This window comes from Mugil cephalus, chromosome 13 (assembly GCF_022458985.1).
Source record: "Mugil cephalus isolate CIBA_MC_2020 chromosome 13, CIBA_Mcephalus_1.1, whole genome shotgun sequence".
Taxonomy (NCBI): Eukaryota; Metazoa; Chordata; class Actinopteri; order Mugiliformes; family Mugilidae; genus Mugil; species Mugil cephalus.
Genome location: NC_061782.1, coordinates 20,037,622 through 20,060,052, shown reverse-complemented (window position 1 = coordinate 20,060,052; position 22,431 = coordinate 20,037,622). Strand labels below are relative to the sequence as shown.

The 22,431-nt window shown below is 39.9% G+C and overlaps 1 long non-coding RNA gene across 1 annotated transcript in view; it reads right to left on the bottom strand.

Moving 5' to 3' along the window:
* LOC125019194 overlaps positions 1-22,431 on the bottom strand; it is an 84,911-nt gene that overhangs the window by 43,910 nt on the left and 18,570 nt on the right. Inside the window, exon 2 of the long non-coding RNA XR_007114042.1 lies at positions 18,795-18,844. This is a non-coding gene — a long non-coding RNA (uncharacterized LOC125019194). The remainder of the gene's footprint in view (positions 1-18,794; positions 18,845-22,431) is intronic.

Here is a 22,431-nt window from a genome sequence, read left to right as displayed (position 1 = left end):
GAAAGCCCAGCTCAGGCAGACGAGTCAGAGTTTTTCTTTAATAATGACACAGCTTCAGATCTGTGTGCGGCAGATCAGATAAGAAGAAGGCGGTAAGCAGGTCGCTTGTGATCGTTCGGCACATGAGTTCTCCACCTCAAATTAGCAGATTGTTTCCTCGCACAGCGCGGAGTGCCTGGCAGACAGGAACACGCAGACCTGAGTTGGGGCACTCCATCATAAACCAACTGTTTGCGAATAACAAACAGGTGGCGGGGATAACTTCACGGTGTTCCAGGAATGTGAATCTATCTCAGCTCAAAACACATTCAGTTGCCTTCAAGGTTGAACCATCAGTTTTTTTTCTCATTTTCTCTCTCTCTTTCTCTCTCTCTCTTTCTCTCTCTCTCTTTCTCTCTCTCTCTTTTCTTGCCAACATCTGAAAAACAAAACTGAGAAAAAGGTTTGTGGGTTTCAGAAAAAGGCTTTACTATTCAGGGAGGTGTTTGACAGGAGGCAAAGTTGCTGCATGGTGACATTTAACGTTTTCTGTGTGTGTGTGTACCATCTGTGGTACCAAATAAAGCCCACACACACTCCTCTCCCCTGAACTTTCAACACTTAATGTGACTTTGCTTTCAGTCTCTTTCATTCTTCTCCTTTCTTTCTCTTTTCTGATTTTTTGGATTTTTACTGGGCATTTGGGGGTTTCGGGGCAATATTTGAACAATTAGTCACATGAAAGAAGATCAAACTGAAACTATTCAAATATTAGTTACCTTTTTAGCTTCGTGGTATAATACATTTCTACATTTTGGGTTCCAGTGGGTTTTGAAACCTTTACATGCCTTTCTCATATTTTATGAAACTTTTAAGTTCTGTAATCACAGAACTTAACAGACATGGTTTATTCTTGGTAAGTTTTGACTGGAAAAGTAAGAATTTCCCTGTTGTTTGCGACATGCCCAGGTAATGCTGCCAACATTTGCCTGTCTGGCTTGTTTACTCGCCAAACGCTCGAAAATTTTACACAGATAAAAATAAATACAAAGTCAGAAAAATCAGCCACAGCAAACTGATTTCTGCCGCCTGCTCAGTCATTGTGTACACAGATAAAGACTTGGTGACGATCTCCGATGCTAGCACGCGACAAAGTAAACAAAGCGGGCACCATCTGTACAGTGTTCAGTCTCTATACAGCCTGTATGTCCCTTTTTCTGCTAGGCGCGGTCACACACACTCCTCTATGTATTGGCATATTTTTAGACAATGGCACACAAAGGCACAAGGTGATGTATCTGCTGTTTACAGCTCGGTGCAAGATTCAAATTAGGCTCTTTTTTTTTCTATAAATGTTAACGTTCAAAGGTCATGTTCATCTGCTGTAAATGCCATGCTAACATGTGCGTGGAACATCAGGAAATGCACCAAACTGCAGACAGGAAAGTGACATTTCTCACAGAAGAGTTAATCCACATGGGTAATATTTTACTAAATTAACTGCATGACTGGAAGAAAATAGGCATCTTTTTCAAACTGCTTAAAACACGGCTACAGCTACAGAAATCCTCCACCGCGTGAATCACTACCGAAAAACAGTCAGTTGCTGGTGTCTAAATCCATTGGATTCACTTCTGATGGCACGAACATGAAAGGGTTCAATGATATTAAGTATTTTATTTAAATGATGCCGTACTTTGAAGTGAATTCAAACAACAGACGCTTGATTTAATCATTGTCAGAGCTTTGTCTCCATTTTCCCTGTAATCATCACCAAATTGCAAACTTTTAGGAATTACAGGCCCATAAAATAAGCGGCTACAATTTTATTCCCTAAGGCGATGGTCTACGTGCTGTTTCACAAGCATCTCCATGTTATAGAAGAAATAATTGTCCTGCTAACCACAGAAAAAAATACTACGGACAACAGATCTGCTGGAGGGAACAGCTGGGCTCCTGAAGACGAATTAAACGCTGGTCAACGAGACATAATGAACGTGTGCTCAGATCTGCATCGTCCAGAGCTAGTGACCACAGAAACCAGTATCTGTGCTCTGGGAATAACCGTCATTAACTTGTCACGCTGGCTCCCACAGCGCCTCTCTAACCAGCAGCACGTGGTGTGTTTTTATTTAGCAATTTGGTTAAACGGATTTGCCAAACAGCCTGACCAGGCTCGTAGACTAGTTTAAACATTAGCTAAAACTGTAATTTCTGGGTGCATCTGTAAGACTGTCCACACACAGAGCACAAAATTTACTGTAGACACCAGCAAACATCTGCATGTCTCACCTACGCTACACTTGGCTCTACCACTCTTTTACAGCATGGTATCAGCAAGATCGAAGGTGTCATATTTCAGGCTTTTTGAAAGCTTTCTAAATACGGTTTCAATGAAACTTAAGACGTTGCCCTTACAAATTGTAAAACACACTCAACAGACTTTTACCAAAAGCAAGAGTAACAACAAAGCCACAGGAAGTTTAAAACGCATATGACATTGTGAGCTACTATAAGACTATGACTAAACGTGTCAGCACAGGACGAGAATCCAATGCGCAACATTATTACTAGCTGGATAATTTGGCCAAAGCTTTTCCTCAATTCGCACCAAGCTGGAAAAGCTTAAAGCCTGGTGCTCTCTCCAGCTGTAAGCTTGTCGTGTTTGGTTTCTTCAAATGATTTTAACTTAAAAGTCATGCACACATCAAATGAAACTGCACAATAAGTGTGGTACTTTCGTTCAAACCATATTCATCTAATCCAGGGGGTGGAAGTTGAGTTCTGCGCAATCAAAGCAAAGTGTGATGTTGGTGTGTTGTGTTCTGAGCTGCTGTGAACATCGGTGTTATGCGCGAAACATGACCGACTCCGGTGGGACAAACTTTTGCTGGCCGCGGCACTGGGAGAAAAGAAGATCAAAGTGGAAAGCTCTGAGTGACATAAGATATTGGTGTTTTAAGTCGGTGGCATAAAAACAAAACCATAGCACACCTAACAGATTTATGATATGTGTCAAGGTGACCCGCGATGTTCCTGCTGTGCCACGGGCCTTGCTACTCTTGGCAAACATTACAAGATGTCCATGCAAAAGAGCGTGCTGATGGACAGATGGCCGTGTGTGTGTGACTGTTTACCTGCGTGAGACGGTATGAGGGTGTCGGCAGCTGTGGGTGCGTAGGTGTGTGTGTGTGTGTGTGTGTCACAGGAGTGGAGTGGGAACCAATGACTTGGTGATAATAATCTCTCATTTCCCTAGCAGCCTTGGCTTCCCTGCCTGATTTCCTTATGAAGCTTCAGTTGACATAAACATCAGGTTTGATTCCACGCCGACTTCCCCGTGTTCAATAACATCGAAACCTCCGCTACGACACACACTTGCATTTCACTGAACTAAATTAGACCTTCGCAGGCAAATGCGTCCTCAACAAATTTCCTAAGTGACCTACATGCAGTGTTGTCGGACATCTCTGACGTGTAAACACGGGGACGATGATATATGTCTTAATTCGGTCTGTTATTGATTCAACATCATCTGTCATGGAGGTGTTATGTAATCCCAATGTGTCAGCAAGCACACCAGACACACATAAATTATTTTTCCTCTCGTCTCAACTCGTCCCTTTAGCCCCATTAATGAAAGTCGTTTGATTCTTTGTCCCGTCAAGCAGACACAGAGCCATATTTAAAGCCGTGTGAGTCTCAAATCAAAGAGCTGAAATCTAATAATGTCCATATTTGAGGGTTTCTAAAGTTATCATGCGACACTTTCTTCACAACTGAACCAAACACACAGTATCTGCTCACTTTGAGGACAGCTGGACCACATTAAGCACTAACAGTGGACAACAGTGCAGCATGTCATTCCCTAATTTGTCTGTTAAGCATGCACCAAAATAAAATCATTACGATATTAAACTCTGATTTAATATTATATTTTAGTTTTGTCTGTGCCTCACATTCGCTGCACAGCAAAGCAGGTGCACGGTAGTGTGTAGTGTACATAAGAAAAGAAAAACAGAACTAAGAGGCTTAGGAAGAGGAGTTCAGTTTAGGCTATTCTCTTATCTCTATCTGCTCTGTCAGTCGCGTCCCTTTAAGTTCAAGGAAAGGTTTTCTGGAAAATACTGTATAAAGACAAATTTATTTCATCTATTTCCCTAAACAGGAAGGGTAAAAGCTTAAATCAGACATTAAATTAAGATCCACACTTTATGATATGCTGTGTGCTTTCAACTCCTTATCAAGACCAGGATCCATGAATGATGCCTTTGCGTGCACAGATCTAATATTTGGACTGAGACGTTGGGCTCAAAATGAATGTGCTTTCATTTGTAATTTCAAGGTGCTTATATTCACATGAAATGAAAGTGTGTAGGAGTAAAAGAAAAATAGGTTCCCCACCGTTCATTTCATACACTAAAAAAAAAAAAACTATTTTAAAGCTGTCACTAAGCTTTAAAATGCAACATTTAACTCCTGTCACGCTGAAGAAGGAACATATTTATCTTTGGGTTCGCTCTAGAGATTTATGAACCACACCAGCGCGTCTAAAGTCAGATTGTTGCACATCTTTTTTGTGTGCCTGAAACTGAACAGCGAGTTCTACAAACACGCGCTGTTGTATTATCATTAAAGCAGAGCAGCGGCTCATAACCACAACAGAATAACATTCATGGCTGTGATGCCCACAACATCACACTTTTTTTTTTTTTTTTTTTTTTGTTTGTTTGTTTGCCAGAGGAGGCGTCACTCCCACCCTCTGGATCAGATGAATACGGTTTGAATGAAAGCACCGTATTTGTCAAGCAGTTTCACTTGACATTTGCATGACTTCTGATAAAATTATTTATTCCTAATCTGTGACGCTTGTGTCTGGGGAGAGCTGTGATGATCTGAGGTCGAAACCGAGCACTACAGACAGCTTTTTTTTTGTAATCTGAAATGCAGAAAAATATAGTTTCATAATTGCACTTTTTTTTTTTTATTCAAACATCTCCACCAGTCAAAGACACACAGGAGTCTGACCTTCACTGTGCAGCTTGTCATTATATTTATCTGCTGACAGGGGAAATGTTTCTGACATCAGCTTGGAAATGAGGTTAGGACGTGTCTGCAGAAGCACGTTTGTGACATTATAAAATCTGAAAAAAGCAGGTCCAAAAGGCGGCCTTCTAACCGATGAGAAGCCTCACACGCGCCGGGAGCGGACTTGAAATATTTCAATATTAGTTTTAAGAAGAGAGCTTTATTTAAAAGACAAAATACATGTGTGGCATGTCTTAAAACATACAAGGACGGGATCTTTAAGGCAACACACTTAATAGTATAATTACACCACATCTAAGTCTGAGCACAAGCTAAATCATTTTTATCCAAACACCACAATGACTTCAAATGCTTCAGAAACATGGTTTGAGATTTGCTTTGAGATACTTTTTTTTTTTTTTTTGCAGAATGTGGTGTCAATCCCACCCACTGGATAACATGAATATGGTTTGAATGAAAGTACCGTACTAGGCAGTTTCATTTGATCTTTGCAAAAGCAGCTTCTCGCGATCTGTGAAGGGACTTTGAGGCCGAGTGATACCAGCAGATTATTATCTCGAATGCTGTAAAATATTGAGCTGATAGTCTCAGTTTTTTACACGTATCACGGGGGCAGAAACGTTGCTGTGCCGCGTCTGCACAAGGAAGAGTGGGAACCCGACGAATGCGCCGAGAAGGGACCTCACGGCGGAGGAGGAGGCCTGGACACTTGTGAAATCCAAGAAAATATTTGCGTGTTAGTTTTCATGGGAAGTATTTTAATGAAAACTTTAGCAATAAAATATTACGCACAGCTGAAATTCCACCACATACCTGACAGGTCTGGATATAGGCTCACTCCTTGTTAACCCCCATAATGCTACAACAATTTGTCAAACACTACAACAGCCTCAGTGACTGAGAAACGTGCTTTTACATTAGTTAAATTTCCATCAACCTAAAGATATTTACCACTGATTTAACAGTTAATTTACTCAACTAAAAACTCCACAAACAGTCCAAAAAGCATGATTTATATTTAGATTCACTGGTTGTCCTTTGAAAATGTGCACAAATACACAAAAATACTCAAATATAAAATGTTTGCATATTTTTTTAAGGAAAGTCCATCAGAACTGGACTTACCCAGACTTTAATCTTTAAAGTGCAAATTCACAAAGTGTCCTAGCAGCAAGATGGAAGAAATAAATTCACACAACACACTTCACTGCTACTCTCTGCATCTCCAGTTAAAGCTGCCGGGGCTCAAAGCTACCGTGTGAAATAAAAACAGGTCCACCTCCAAAACTCCTCCACTACATACCCCGCATTCAGACACCACTCAGCCTTCAGCATTTCTAATATCCAGTGTACGCTGACTTAAAGTGAGAGACACCAGTGGGGTGAATATCATCTTCCTCACAACCGCAGGTGACTCAGAAACACACAAACACAGTCACACGAGAATAAAGATGTGAAACTTTATATATTCTAAGTTCAAAGAAAATGAAATTCAAACATTGAAGTTGATTTTCACAGCTGGCTGCTCGTTTGAGCTCGTTCAAATCTGTTCTGGGATCTTCCTGTGAGTATTGGGCTGTCACAGGAGCAAGACGTATGACTCGGATGTTGAGAAAGAAGGTTTTTCTCTCCCTTTGAAATAATAAGCTCTGAGAGTTCAAAGTTAAGCTGGAAGAAAACAGATTTTTTGAGTCTGTGTCACTATAATCTCAAAAGATTGATAATGCATTTGCTCAATCATGATGTTTTAAGTTACATTAAATGAAAGAAATAAAATGGAATGAGGGAGTCAGCCAGAGGCATAGGATAGACCTTAAAATAAAATGAATTTTTTTTTTTCTTCTGATGTTAAGGTAGCCTAAATATTGTGTTCAGTTATATATATATATGTACATGATATTTAAAACAGGTAAGTCATGAGTTCCAGCTCACGAAAAAAGAACTGACTTTCCTTCTGTGTGTGTGTGACAGAGAGAGAAAATGTGAGAAGGAAAAACAAACCCAAAATGTCAAATGTCTTCTGCCTTCTGATCACACAGGAAGCTTATCAGGCCGTGACATTTGATTATCGGTTCTTGTAGTTTTTGTTGTTTACCGACTGATAATACACCAGTCAACAATATCGAGGTAGATATTAGTCAACGGAAGCCGGCACATCGTATTGTTATATGACATTTAATTCACTCTAGCGCTACTTTCATATAAGAACTGACTGTGATTACGAAAAAAAAGAGAAAAAAAAATCCTAATAGTTGTTTTATTTACTACTTATTTTATAGGGGAAAAAATGATTAATCAGTGGAACTCCTTCGTATTCATAACTCCTAGTTCGTACTTTTATTATTCATACTACACGTTTATTAATACGTATTGCGTCAAAACACCTCCGATAATAAAATAACACGACTGTATACTTATTACAAGATTAATTTAAAGCGCGAAGAAACGCGTTAAAGAACACACGCGCGCGCTAAAATCCGCACTCGTATCACTTCAAACCTTTGAACTGAAAAACCCAAACTACAGAAATAACTTTACGAACACATTTAGCTTTCATGTTATTTAAATGAGCGTTTTCTTATTTTTCTCTGTAGTTTCAGAGAGTTCCTGCGTCTTGCAGGCCATCGAGTGTCTCCAGAAATTATATCTTAGAAGTAGAAATTAAGCCGGAAAAAAAAATTGGACATTAGTGTGGAAGTCACCTGTAGTCTGATTACTTACCTCACTGAGCACTCATCAGAATTATCTCAGTCCTGAGGCATTCCCTTTAGCAGATTTTACATTTTATTTTCAACAGCAGCAGAAAATCAAACAACCACCAAACAATAATGCTTATTAATTCAGAAGAAACCGTTTTAGGTGGGCTTACAAACTTTTACATTCAGATTTATAACGAAGGCATTTATACCTTTAAGCGTTTCTTCTGGCGCACAAGTGTTTGCTGTGAGTCCAGTGTAAACCAATTTGATTTCTTATTTTCCCTCTTTAGCCCCTTTATGTATTGCAGACCATGTAAAAATATATTTAAGAGGCTAGATATGTATTTGGGAGGGACGAATGTTATATACTTTGCTTAGGTAAAAATTAAATTTGTGTTGCTTTTGTTTTCGAAATCTTGGAAAGAATAGAGAAAGAAAGAGGTTTTAGAAATACTAAGAACTAAAAGGGGGCACAAGCTGCCGATTATTGTTTTTTCTTTACAAAAAAAATGTTTTATAATATAAAATAATATATACTATGTGACTTTTATTAGATTAAATCACCGTGGAAGAAAAAAGACAGGCCTCACTTGATAAAACCAAAACAGCAGCGTATCGCGTTTGAATAGGCTCTTAATCAGACAAACACATGTAAGGAAAAAAATTAAAGCGCTACAAAAATTCAGAATTAACATAATTCTTACTACAAACTTACACTATTGTTATTTTAGAGTGTTTTGTTTTTTGTTTTTTTTAGGTAAAAAGTTGTTTTTGTTCGACAGGCGGCGCGTTAAACGGACACAGTCCTACAGTGACACAGAGTTAGTAAGTATGACAGACGTTTAAGGGGAAAAGGGCACATGGTTGCGAGTGAAAATCACGTGAAATCGAATTTCAGTAGAAAAGTGTCGAAAATACTGCTGTAAAGCCACTGGACCGTGACAGTGTTTTAGACGGAGAGAAACATGAAGCAGAGAAAAACACTGGTGGAGAAGCAGGCTGTTTTCTGTGGGAAGGAGTCGCCCTCTAGTGGCCAGGAAATTAACTACAACAAACTTCTTTCTATCTTTCTTTCTCTGTCTTTGTCACACCCGCACGGGGACATTTACCGAGTATGTGTGACCTCATATTACTGTTAGTAACCCTGCCGGGTTTCAGTTTCTGAAGCGCCCATACAATGAGTGTTGCTCCCACCCAGGTAAACATTCCACACACGATGACTTATTGATGCTACTGCTATGAAGTGGAAACTCTGTCAAACCCTGCCAGGGTTTCTTGGAAAGCAAACATCCCACTGTGATCAAAGCAGTGAAAATGTTTTGTAGGGACAGAACATTGACCCAAATGTGACAACACCTCTTCTTCCAGTCCCCTCACACTACCCACCTGTACATCCTGAACACGTTAGCTAACAGTCATCAGAGATAAAACTCTTCCATATCCTGTATGAGCCATGGTTTATTCCCTCTCTCCTCTGTGTCTGTGCTCTCTGTGTGTACTAATAGATGGGTGAAATGCAGAGAACAAACACCTACATACAGTACATACATGGTCAAAGCTGATTTGATTTTGAACTGCCGGAGTTTAGGCCGCACGCAATCATTAGACCACAAATTATTTAAATACTTCTCACATACTGATGCATGCTTGATATGAGCAAATACACCTGCAAAGAGCGACTGTTCTCAGTGAGCTTCCACCCAGTGACACTTAAGTTAGATTTATGCCTCTGTGTCGGAGCTACGCCACAACCTTACGCCATAGCCTGGCGTGCACTTGAAGCACAGAAAAATCTCCCTCCTTCTACCGCCTACAGACCATCTACTCTCTTTTCTGCGTTGCAGTGGTTTCAGTAAAAATAACTGCTGCTCAACATTCACCAGTTCCAGCTCCATAATGAGCCGCTCAGTTCTTAACGCCATTGTTTGAAGAGAGAGAAATCCGACACAGCTGACTCGCTGCCGACCGCAGAACAATGCGGACACACCAGTACAAGAGTATAAATACTTAAAATGGCGAAGGCGAGGGCTCTGTGTGGATCCATTACAGGAGTATAAACACACGCACACACACACACACACACACCACACACACACACACACACACACACACACACACACACACATATATATATAGTTTTTAATTGAACTACACTGGCTGCACGCGAATCCTAAAAATTTGTTTTGTAACCTTTCCACAGAGTCTTAAAACATCAACAGCGAATTTGGTGGTGTCATAATAAAGTGAGGGAGTCCAACTTCAATCATGAAATAATTAGTTTTCCAGTTTTGTTAGCAAATGGAAATCCTCTTACTAGAAACGCTCAGAAGCTTAAACCTGCCATACCAGATACCAGGAAGGAAATAAACCTATTCTCCTTGGTTGTTCCTGCCCAGGTGGCAGAAATGTATATACAGCACATTTCTAATTATGACAGGTTGGCTTTGACCTCAAGTGCCTTTGAGCACCTTTGATTCTCTCCGTCCACCTGGGAATATTGAGATTGTTATTCTCTACGTGATGATATGCACTCATTTGACGACTCATTAGAGTGAAAAACCAATGCGTTCCAACACAGCAGTCCTGCAATAAACCTTCGCTTCACGAAGGTCACGCTATCTAAAATAACAGAGGGACTCCTCTGTGTTTTCATTTTGGAGGTCTGAGGTTTCTAGTACTACTGTCATTTTTTTCTTTCTTTCTTTCTTTTTCTTTTAAAAACCCTATTGTAGTTGGTGGGTTAGGCTAAATTAGAGAAACACTCTATTGTGTTTAATTCAATGCAAATTAACAGCACCACAAACTACAATACGGATGAATTACAGCCTTTCTGATGCCGTTTCTACATAAACGGAACAACACTGTTCCACTGGAATGCATTTTCACTAGTGTACCTAATGAACTGGCGAGTTATTGTAAATGGTTTTGCTCAAAGCTCAAAGTGATTTACAGTCACAGTGACACGTCTACCCATTTACTCGCACAAGAACTGATGTTTTGTTTTCCCCTTTAGAAACACATCCTCATCTAATTTACATCATTTCATCAGGCACACGGCTACCGTGACTCTAGCTGTATTTATGTAAAGTCCAACACAAGAATATTTAATGTGGATATTACAAAGCATCCTTCACCTGCAAAACTCAGAAAAGTCAGCTCTATGTTGCACTTTGAAACATCTGTGTCGACGCTGATCGGTTTTCATAAACAAATGATTCCATGGTGGAGACGCTCTGCGTCCTCTCACTGGTAAAACCGTCTGGGCTGATGATTCCCAGAACCACGGTGTTGTGTCTACACGGCCTCCCCTCCTCTCCCCGGCATCCTTCTGTTTGTTTAGCAGATCAAAAAGAATGGAAAGAGCCGATAACAGTTGAGTCACGTTCAAACCATGTAACCTGACGTGAAGCTGAAACCGCGTGGTTAGACCGGGAAGGCAGACGTTGGCGAGATTTCGGTGGGCGTAAAGTAGAGTTTTTCTGCTTTTTTTGAATTTTTTAACCAAGAAACAACCAGGATATTTACAAGAAGTGTCAAAGCGAAACTGTCACTTATTAGTTACACTGCGTCTGCATCCACGGTGTGATTTATACCCTCAGTGATAATGTTTAAAGTTATGTACTGCCTTTATTAAAATACCATCAAATGGTTTTTACTACTAACTTTAAATATTCTCAGGATGCACACTAAATATTTTATATCACTTTTAACTGCGATTTTCTTGTCTTTTCCCACATACTAAAAGCAGTTCCCAACAACTACTTATATTGGTTTATATATTTATTTCTCTATTAAACTGCTGGTTGTTAATCTAATTAAACTTAATTAATAATCTTGTCTGTAAAATATTAAAAATGCTTGGTATTTCTCTACAACGCCATAAGATTGATTCAAATTACTCGTTTGATTTTAAGTCTAACATTTGATTATTAAAATGCCATCTAACAGATTAATCCTTGTTGCTGTATTATTTTAACACCCCATATTTTATTCTTTTTTTTATATATATATATATATATATTTTTTATATTTATAGCTTTTTAGTGTGTTTAATTTTCTTTTCTTCTATATGGGGTTCATAGGATAAATGGATGAACTGAAATGCTGTGAAATACAAAAAGACCACTAGAGGTTGACAAACTTCTAAGTGGTAATTTTTACTCGAATAGAGTCATGATACAGGATCGATTTTAGGCTGACGGTGCACGTCAGATAATAATTTGAACCCAGTTACCTCTATATTTCAGAAAGCCACGTCTCTAGCAGTAGGGTATTAGTCATTTTTGTATAGGCGCTATAAAGGTTACAAAAACTAAGCAAACAAATGAGTCGGCTAACCGAAGAATATGAGCTTCTGAAAACCTCTCTGTCATTTGTGACTTCTTTTACAACCTCTGAGTAATGAGCAGAGCTCCTGTTTGTGGCCTTCTTAGTCATTTACTGTATCTCGGAGCGTAATCCGTGATGAGTAAAGGTGCAACAGGAGCACCCACTCCCACACACGCCCACAAACTAGTGACCTACTACTGCTTTCACCTTGACAGGATATTCATCTTTAACATTTATCGATCTTGAACCTGAAAACTGACTCATGAGAACACACATGCGTGCACTCTGATCCAGAGCGTTATGCCATGAAGGGACTCAGAACTCTCACACTCAGCTCACAACACCATTTCAGAAACTACTTAATGTAATGTTGTAGTATGGTTTTTTAATTCTGATTTTGTTACATTTTCATTTGAACATACATTAAATGATGAAGGTGCTTTAAGAAAGATTATGATTGTGCTACGGTTATACACTGATCTGTCATAACATTATGACCCCCCAGCTAATATTTTGTCCCCTTTTGCTGCCAAAGTAGACCCTGACCTGTTGAAGGGTGGACCCCATTCGACCTCTGAAGGTTTGCTCCACTGGACTGGGAAATTTGGAGGTCAAGTCAGCACCTTGAACTGTTTGTTGTTATCCCAAAACCTTTTCTGATCCAAATTTGCTTTCTGGCAAGGCGCATTACCCTGCTTACATGGTCTGTAACAAGGTTTAGGTGGGGGTTGTAATGCACAGTTTCAGCAGTAGTATGAGTTACAGTAGTCCACCTGTTGAATTGGTTCACACGGTCCAGCCTTCGATCCCAACACTCATCAGTGAACCTGAGCCAGCCATGACCCAGTCACCAGCTCATGACCTCTCCTTCCTCGGACCAACCCTTGGTAGGTAATGACCACAGCCGACCGGGGACAACCTACGAGAGGTTGCGGTCGTCTAGTCATCACAATGTGGCTTTTCTCAAAGTGTCTCAAATCCTTTCACTAGCACATTTGTCCTCCAACCACGAGGAGAAAATGTTCACGTAATGTTGCGTCACATACCCAGTGCAGTGGCAGACGCCACGATAACCAGATGTTATCCCATTCACCTGTCAGTAGTCGCCTTGACCGATCAGCGATCATGTTTCTGCTGAGTCCTTCCAACACATAGGACCTGACCTCGTGGCTGAGAAACTTCACATTACTGACTCGTGTATTTCGACAATGAAAGGCTGTTTAAGGACAATGTCATGGTTTCATGTTCAGATAAACCAAAACTACTTTGATTCATACCAGTACTAAAGCTTAGTACACACACACACGCATGCACACACTCACACTCACACACAAAAGCATTTCTGGCTCCGTTTTGATTGTTCTGCCTTTTGTTGTTTTCTGTCTTCATTTTATTGTGGGGGCTTGTTTTTGTCTGCATTTACTGTAAAGCACTTGCAGGATGAAAATACATGTGACTTTGCTTGTTTCTAGAGAACCTGAGTCAAAGCTTCTTCGTGACTTCAGCGTGTTTCTATTGCAGCTTCAGAGGCTCTCATGCTGATGCAACGCACGCACGCACGCACGCACACACACACACACACACAGATTCAGAGGACAGTTGCAACATGGATGAAATGTTTGAACTTGGACGGACGCTAATGTTGTAAGACTGTTTATTGTACACTGTTTTTTTACTTACTTAATGACATCCTCCATTTTATGAATGTGAAAGTTAAAAGTTCATTCATGACCTTGGAAACTGTTTAAAACAAGAGTCTCCTCCTACCACTCCTACTACTAAATGGACACTATGGAGCTAGGAGGAACATACAGGCTCATCTTTTAAAGAAACACAACATGGCAACTCCTTAAAGAAGACTACAAAATGTTTTTCATACAATTAGAGAAACTGTGGAGGAGGATGACTGTGTAATTAAATCAAAAGCTACTGAATCAGACCAAGAAACTGAATTCAGTCACGTCAGGATCAATGTTGGCAGTCTTCAGTCTGCCAACATCAGTCTACTCTAAATTAATAGCTTCTCATTTCCTTGTGACTAAGATTTAATATACAGTATGTACTGTTTTGTGTCTGTACAATGTTTGCATTGGAGTATTATCATTAAAGTGTAAAACACGGTCTGCTCTGAGATTGAAAGACCGGGTCCGACCACTGTATACCTCGAGGGAGATGTGGTGAGAAGTCATTTTCTGCTCTCTTGTTTTTGTTAATTCTCTGGATGACACATAGCACATTCTCACTTCTGTAGCTGCTCTTATCTGACAAACACAAGGCTTCAAATAAACAGGTGTAATCTCAAACAACGTCACTGACTGTCTCTCTAATGTGGTTGTATCCATCTCAGGCAATAATAGCCTCATCCAACTGAAAGAACTTTAACCTTTCATATTTCTACTAGTGATGCTGAATTTGAGTCTGTGGCTTTATTACCAAATATAGAAGAAAGACATATGATAATGATTCATCTGATCCGTTTGAATCCTTTTTAGCTACTGTAAATACGCGTGAAGACATGCTGCACAAAGCACAACTAGAAACCAGACGTGGGGTCTGCACTCGCACAAAAATCTCTTTGATTTAAGGAAATGTTATATTTTGATTTCTGTTGAGTCAAGAAACAAACTGCATATCTGTTTGATAATGCTGAGTGATATTTGGGTTGAACACAAATGACTTGCCTATATATGTGCAGCTATTGCATATGATGATACTTTCTGGGACAGAATAATTGGATTGTAGAAGGAAGTTTGCGTCAAAAGAACCAATATAACAAATTGGTCAAAGCCTTCAAATATGCGAGAAGACATTTGACTTTCATGCCATTTCTTATGAGCAGCACAATGAATTCAAAGCTTTTTGTTCCTCTAGGCCATACTGTGTATGTTATAAAGACAGTAGAAAGCCTGTATCTGTTCCAAGTTGAAGCCTTCTAGTGTTTAAATGTACTTTACCAGGCATTTATTGTGACACATCTGAAAGAACATAATTTTAGGGCCTTGAATGGTCTGAAATCATACCTTATACGACAGGATAACTTTAAAAACTATTCATAAACACAGTCTATCATTTGATTATATGCTCAGTTGTTGTTGCATAATGTATGTAAACTTGTCACTATTGGTTCAGGGTTACATTATCTAACCACATCATCATGGGGCTCTTAACAAATAGCACTAGATTCCTGTTTGTCAACTAACAAAAGTACCTGCACTGGGTTGATTGCTAGGAGATGCTAATGTGTAGCAGACGTTAGCTCCACAAGAGGCTGGTTCCATCAACTAAGCACAACAATGCTAATTTTCCTAAGTTGATTAAAGCACAACAATCCATTCCTGGTTTTGATATTTATTAATCCATCATTAAACCACGTGGTTTCTGCACATTTTAGATGAGTGTTTTCCAAAAGCTGAACCATCAATGACATCAGAGTATTTTTTAAATGTATGGGGGTTGGAGAGTGTTTGCTGCTTCTCTACCCGGCAACAGAGAGCTTAGTCATCTCTGTCACAGCCCTCCTACGCCTACCCACGCTGCACTGCTCTCAGTCTCTCTCGGTGGTGGAGATGCATGGCCACCGATATGATACCAAAACTAACTGCATCACTCCATCCAGGCCCACAGATGACAAAAACACACATTTACCGTAAACGGGGGGAGCCTTGACGGAACTGGGCTGGCATAGGTGGGTGTCAGTGCATTGTGTTGTGTGTGTGTGTGTATGTGTAAGTGAGCCAACCTTCTTCTGACAATTTATGGAAACTGATACCATTTATGAAACATTACAAAAAGTGTGTAGAATGAAAGCATTGAGTGAGAAAGAGAGCGAAACGTCTATTTCTATGTGTGTGTTCTTCTGACCAACTCTGTAGGCCGCAGTATGATGACGCAAACTAAGAGTGACATTTGTGAAGGTCGAAATAAGTCATTCCACTGTCAATGGAGAAACGATTTTGCTAACGTATCATATTGACAATTTTGAAAGACATTCAAATTAATGTCTTTAATGTTTAAGGACGATTTAACGCACGCTCACACACTTACTTTCATGAGTTTTTTTGACCTTCATATCATTTGATAGTGGTCACTCGCATTTGCCAACTCTGATGACAACTTCAATAATGTCTAGGCTTTCTGGCAGCATCCTCATAAGTTCTCAACTGCTGTTTTGTGATGTATATAATTCTGTACAGCTTGCATTGTCATTTCTTTTCCAGCTGTCCACTTACGTAATGTAACGTATCATGTAGTTTGTTTATCTCGGTTTCAGAATTCAAACCAACAAGTTTGGTGACATGGCATGTCTGTTATGCAACTGTGTACAAAAGCTCATTGATTAAAATGTGCGGGAAGATTGGGATGGTCTGAAAAATCCTTGTGTGCTGAAGGCGAAGTAATTGTAGTAGTCCAACATTGAAGTCAGTGTTTGTCAAGAGGCTTCTATGCTGTATGATTTCAAAACATCTGGCTGCTTTTAGGTCTACTGATGGTACTGTATATGCAGTTCTGGTACAGAAGTTGGTGTTTTCTGTGTTTGAGCGGAAATTATGGTCTATACATTGAGCACCCTGGCTATAACCACAGTTTTTTTTATACGAGCTGGTGTAATGGGTTTGATTCCTCATCACGCTGCAGAAATTACCTAAAATGTGCAAGATACTATGAAGATACTGTTGTCGAATAATTCACACCCTGACTGTGCAGAACGTCATGCACATCAACTGACTGCACAGTTGTCTGCATCTGTATTGAGGTCAACATTACGCAGCCAAAAAAACGTGCTCATGAACATCTACAGCCGTAGTAGTTAGGTATTTAGTAAGCTAAATTAGCAATTGCTGCGAGATCCATCTCTTACCAAGCAATAAAGCTAGTTTCTGCAAGAAATCTGCCAGTGATGTTACTGTGTAAGGGACTGACTAACCACTCGGAGAAAAATCTATGCGAACATTTCATAGCACCGCTCAGGCAAATGCCAAACTGGTTAACATATCAAGGCAATTGTGTTGTTGCAATGATCAAATCAAACAGTTGAAATTCACAACGGTTTCAAATGTATAATGTCAAGACTTTTATTCATTCTGCTTTCTTGAATAAGACATTGGTCATGTCACTCTGGACTGGATGAGGCACAAACAGCATTCAATTTACATTCATTTATTCATTTAACTTGAAATAACTGCCAAGGAGCATTACCATTAAAATGGCTAGCAAGATGGCTACCAAGTAGTGAGACTTGTCTTGGCTTGAGTGGACTTGTTCAGGATTGTAGGCCATGTTCATTTTGTCCTAAACTACTGTTTTACTTTAAAATTTCAAAGCATTACTTCAAACACACTCCAGTCACTAAGTACACCCATCAGCTTTTCATTCGAGGCTAGCTAGCTGAACTTAACATATGGGAGGTGTTTGACAGGAAGTCAAACATGGACTGGTTAAAAATACCACTAGCCTATTCTTAAATAGATATTGCTCATGTCTGTTCTGCAAAATCATACATTAAGATATGCAAGTAGATCTTTGCAGCTAATGCACACTCGTGAAAGCTGAATTCCAATATGGCTGCCACAGTGTACAAAACATTGTTTTAATGGCACATATGGATGAAGTAGTCAGATTTTGAAATTGGCGAGATAAAACAGATTGAGTTCTGGTGACGACATTGTTTCCAGCAAGAGTTGTTGAGTGGACAAATGTCTTTTGCTATAGAAACCAACACATAACGCTCATTTTCCAACTGTTCATTTACAAAAATTCACTGCAGCACTAATACACTACTTCACGCCCTGCTACACTACTTCACGGGAGCATGTAATCTGCACAAAAAATCTGCAGTCATCTCCTACACTCAGAGTATCTGAGAACTCTGTTGATTCAAAATGTGAAGCACACATGCTGTGTTACACATCATCGTTTCATATACATACAGACGTATATACACAACTTATCCTATAAAGTGCGTCAGTTCAGACTGTGAAACTCCCGCTAACGTCACTAAGACACTCATTCCTGTACACAAACTGATCAAGGTGATTAAAGTACTCCCAATTTAGTACTTGTTGATCACCTCGTTCCATGTGAACACAGCTGTTGTAATATCAGTAGGACATGTAACACCGGCACTTTCACTTTAGCCCTTCAGAGGTGCGGTCAGTGCGTCACACTATGATTACACGACTAAGTTTGGATGAGCGGGGCGCGTGCCAAGTGACGAATATAGCCAATATTTAACACAAACTGTCCAGCTGCCAACAAAACTGTTGTCCTCACAACTATTCACGGTCTCTGTGATTATCCATCTCCAGATCTGACAAAGCATTTCCTATTTTTAACCCAAAACGCGCTGTAAAAGGCAAACCTGTGTTTTGCAGGCTGATCTATTTATTGCTCTAGGAAGAATACTCCCTGTGAAGGTGACAATTCATATCAACTGCTTTTTAAAGATGCAAATGGAATAAAATAAGCTCTGGTCCAAATCTACAAAGTTCAGAAACATCTGTAGTATATTCAGACTAGCTGTAGATTCCTTCCTGCTCTATCGCCTTACATTTCCTCCAGCCTTACAAACGCACACCCCGCGATCCTTTTTATTTCAATTGTTTAGTTTCTTACTGTGAAAACTCTTAAAGCAGAAAAGAAGTTCGGAGTCCAAACTGTCCTACAACTGCAAGCGCTCCCAGCTTCATAAGTACCAATGAGAGATTAAAAAAATCTGATGTTCAGATTGCTTTCACTTACCAGTTTGTCTCTCTTCATCCTCCTCTTCATAGGAAAGTCTTCAGTGAAAACTAAAAAGAGCAGAGACAGAAAAAGACAGAGGAGAGAGAAAAAAAAGAAGAGAAGGAATGTTTTAATCACTCTGAAGGAAGGATCTTCCCACTCACATTGCTGAGTATCCAGCTCACACAGGCGTACACAGACACACACTCAGAGGTACCTCCTCAAAGGTCAAAATGAATGAAGAGAAAAGAGGGAAGGATGGGGGGGGCAGTGAAACAGAATGGCAGTGAAACAGAGAATAAAGATTCAGCATAGACAAGAAGAATGAATAGAATGTAGAAAGAAGAGCAAATGACAGAGGGAGGAGAGTGCAGAGAGAGAGACTGGAGAGAGAAAAATGAAGTGCATGGCTTGGCTGAGTCATCTTAACCACCACTTCCCCTTCAAACGCTTCTAATGACTGGCCAACTTCTGACACACACACACACACGCACACACACACGCACACACACACACACACACACTAACTGTACACACACACGTGAATCACATATTTAGGCTGCAATCTTTGTTCCTTCAAACATTTCCTTCAAAACTCTTTTCCCTCAAATCAGATATGTGTGTACTTTTTCTACCTTTGTGGGGACTGATCTAAAACACAGGCCTTAGATGTGGGGACATTTTTAGACAGTGGGTGCCATGTAGTTGGCCCTAACTCTGGGACAGAGTTTCAAATGGCTGCTTGAGGGTTCACACTTGGGTTTTATAGCTCAGGTTGGGCTTTGGCATTTAGTTCTGGTGGTTTAAGTAAGTATATGATATGCAGTGTGTCAGTGAGTCCCCTCAATGACAGGAGTACAAGAATGTGTGTTTAAGCCTGAGAGGGCGACTCATGAACTGACCCCAGAGTGTGTGTCATGAGAAATCTGCTACCAAATACAGAAATAAACACATTTCCCTTTTCCCAGGATTTCCAGAGGCACGGATTATTTATTTTTATGCATCGAGGGACTGGCTGATACACATCCAGTGGCGGTTCTTGGTTCTGGGTGGTCACACACACACATGTTTGCTGTCCCCAGAGTCCAGGCTAACAATATCTGCCCAATCTGTCCTAATGGGGCTTTTCCTTATGGGATGTGTTTCAACCAATTAAGAAAAAACAATACAACCGGATAAACCTACACCGGAGCCATTTCACCATAGACAAATTCAGCTACATCTCTATTACCAACTGTCTACTATCGTATGTCACCATCACATTGCTCATAGCAACCCACTGAGGTATTGACAAGGGACCGGAGGATTCTTAATATTCTGTCAGTTGCATTGTGGCAGCTGGGTGCAGTTACAATGTGACAAAGTGTAGGTTGGGTTTCAGTACTACAAGCTAGCATAGTCGCTGCTTCTAAGCCATGGCCGTCATAAGTTGAAGAGAGTTCATTATTCTCATTGACAAACAAGTCAAAGGGTAGCTATTTGGACTTTTCTTCCCCCACAAGGCCTGGTTTCCTGTCTTGCTCAGATTGATACTGCTGATACAGTAATCAGATTAAGTAGCTTGTTTAAAGGATAGTTCAACATTTGGGGAAAAAAATATTGATTTGTGAGTCTATGTAACTTTGAGAGAAACGCTGACTTCATAAACAAAAAAACACGTCCTGGCTGACTTCAGTAGACTCAGCATTACTCACTCTATTATGACCTGCAGCTGATGTTAGCTAATGGTATGCTGTGTAGATAATGCTGCATTATGTTCCTGAGTTGGAGGACTCATTAAGAATCTATTTGTGTCCCTGTTACTCCCAAGAGTTAGCATTTTCTGTGTAAACCTCACTAATTACGACATTGTATTTTACTTTTTTAACACATACATTAAGAAAATGCAAAAATACTATATTTCATTTCATTTTTAAATGTACTCAAATCATTTCCTGACAAATGCCACATTATCTTCTGAGCAGCATTTAGTGCAGGTGGCCTGATATGGTATAGGTTTCACTTTTGGTTTTGGCAAACTTTTTCTTTTTGTGATTACAAGGCTTCAGGGCACTGGTATTTGGGATGATGAGCAGCAGGTATTTGCCGAGAATTTGCTCCATCTTATACATTATCACCTTCTAAAAGCACACACACACACACACACACACACACACACACACACAAGCCTCACTGTGTTAGTGTGTGTGTGGGGGGTGGGGTGGGGTGGGGGGGAATTTATTGTAAATCACTTACTTGGAAATGGTTTCATGTTATGTCATTTTTTGTCTTTTTATGTGTCTTGAAACATCTGCACTCGCACCTGACCAACACTTTCGGTAATATTCGGGAACATGTGACATTGCCCAATAATATATGTACCGGCATAACAGTAGTGGGACAAATAAAGTCAGAACAAAATTACTGCATCATCCTTGGAGTGGAGTTTCTCTCTTTGATTTTCAAAGCACCTGAACAGTTACATGTGACTTAATCACTCCCATGCGCTCGGTTCCAGTTTGTGCTCACAGTGTAAGTCAGCCTCTGGATTTAGTGTAATACAAATGAATTCCCACCCTGTCAGCTCAGTCTCCTATCCGGAGGAAATCATGGGAACTCTGAGCCAACGTCATAAAGACACATCCTCCTCTGCAGTTCCCATACTCTTTACAATACACAGACACACACACATACGCACACACACACGCAAGTTTGATATACCCAAGTACGGACTTGGGCCTGATGTATCTTGTAAATTATGTGTAGCCATACTGGCAGTAACGGAAATGAGAAACTTACTGTGAACATTCAGGCCTGGTTAACTTCATGAACTGTGAACTGTTGATGAACAAGATATGACAGTTCTACCCTGTTAATGCTGCATAGCAGACTACAGGATATGCCAATGTTTGGCAGTAGACCATTCAACTTGTACTATCACTCAAGAGGCCTAAGGTTTGAATGAAGCTGTCTTCAGCTCCCCAGACGCTCTATTTACTTGAGTAAGGAAGTCGTTTAGCGTACTGTTGTGTATTTTTTTTTTTTTGCTTAAAGCCACATTGAAACCACATGTTGACAACAAAGCCCAGAGTAAAGAAATTATGGAAGCTGTGACATTGGATTCATTTTTAAGACATGCATCACGAATACATCTCTGTTTGTCAAAAGTGTTATGTTGGAGGCTTGTGAGAGAAAGTGACAAAACTCACTCAATTTGTGAAGTATGTTTAGGGTTTATTATGTCCGCCATCTTTCTGCATAGACTGAATGGTGTCAACACTTCTGCAAGTCGTGGACTCGTGTTGGGCTCAGGTTTCTGATTATTCTGACATTACATTAATATACAAGAAGCAAAGTAGACAAATTAACAGAGCTACTGCAAGAACTCAAACTAAAAATATCTAAGCTACATATAGTATGAGGTTCATTTAGCTAGTGACAACAATAATTAATTGTCCAACCCAGGAGCCACTGTGAAAGATGTGGACCCAGTAAGTATCTACATGTATAATATATAGTTATGTATGAGATAATAAAATAAGCATGGTTAATTTCTCCGGAGAAAAACATCAATGAGGCATTTGACATGTTAGTATTGGTAAGAAGTGATTAAAAATATGACTGGGTAGTCGGTATGAGCAGCATAGATAAATATACAAAGAAAGCAACACTCATC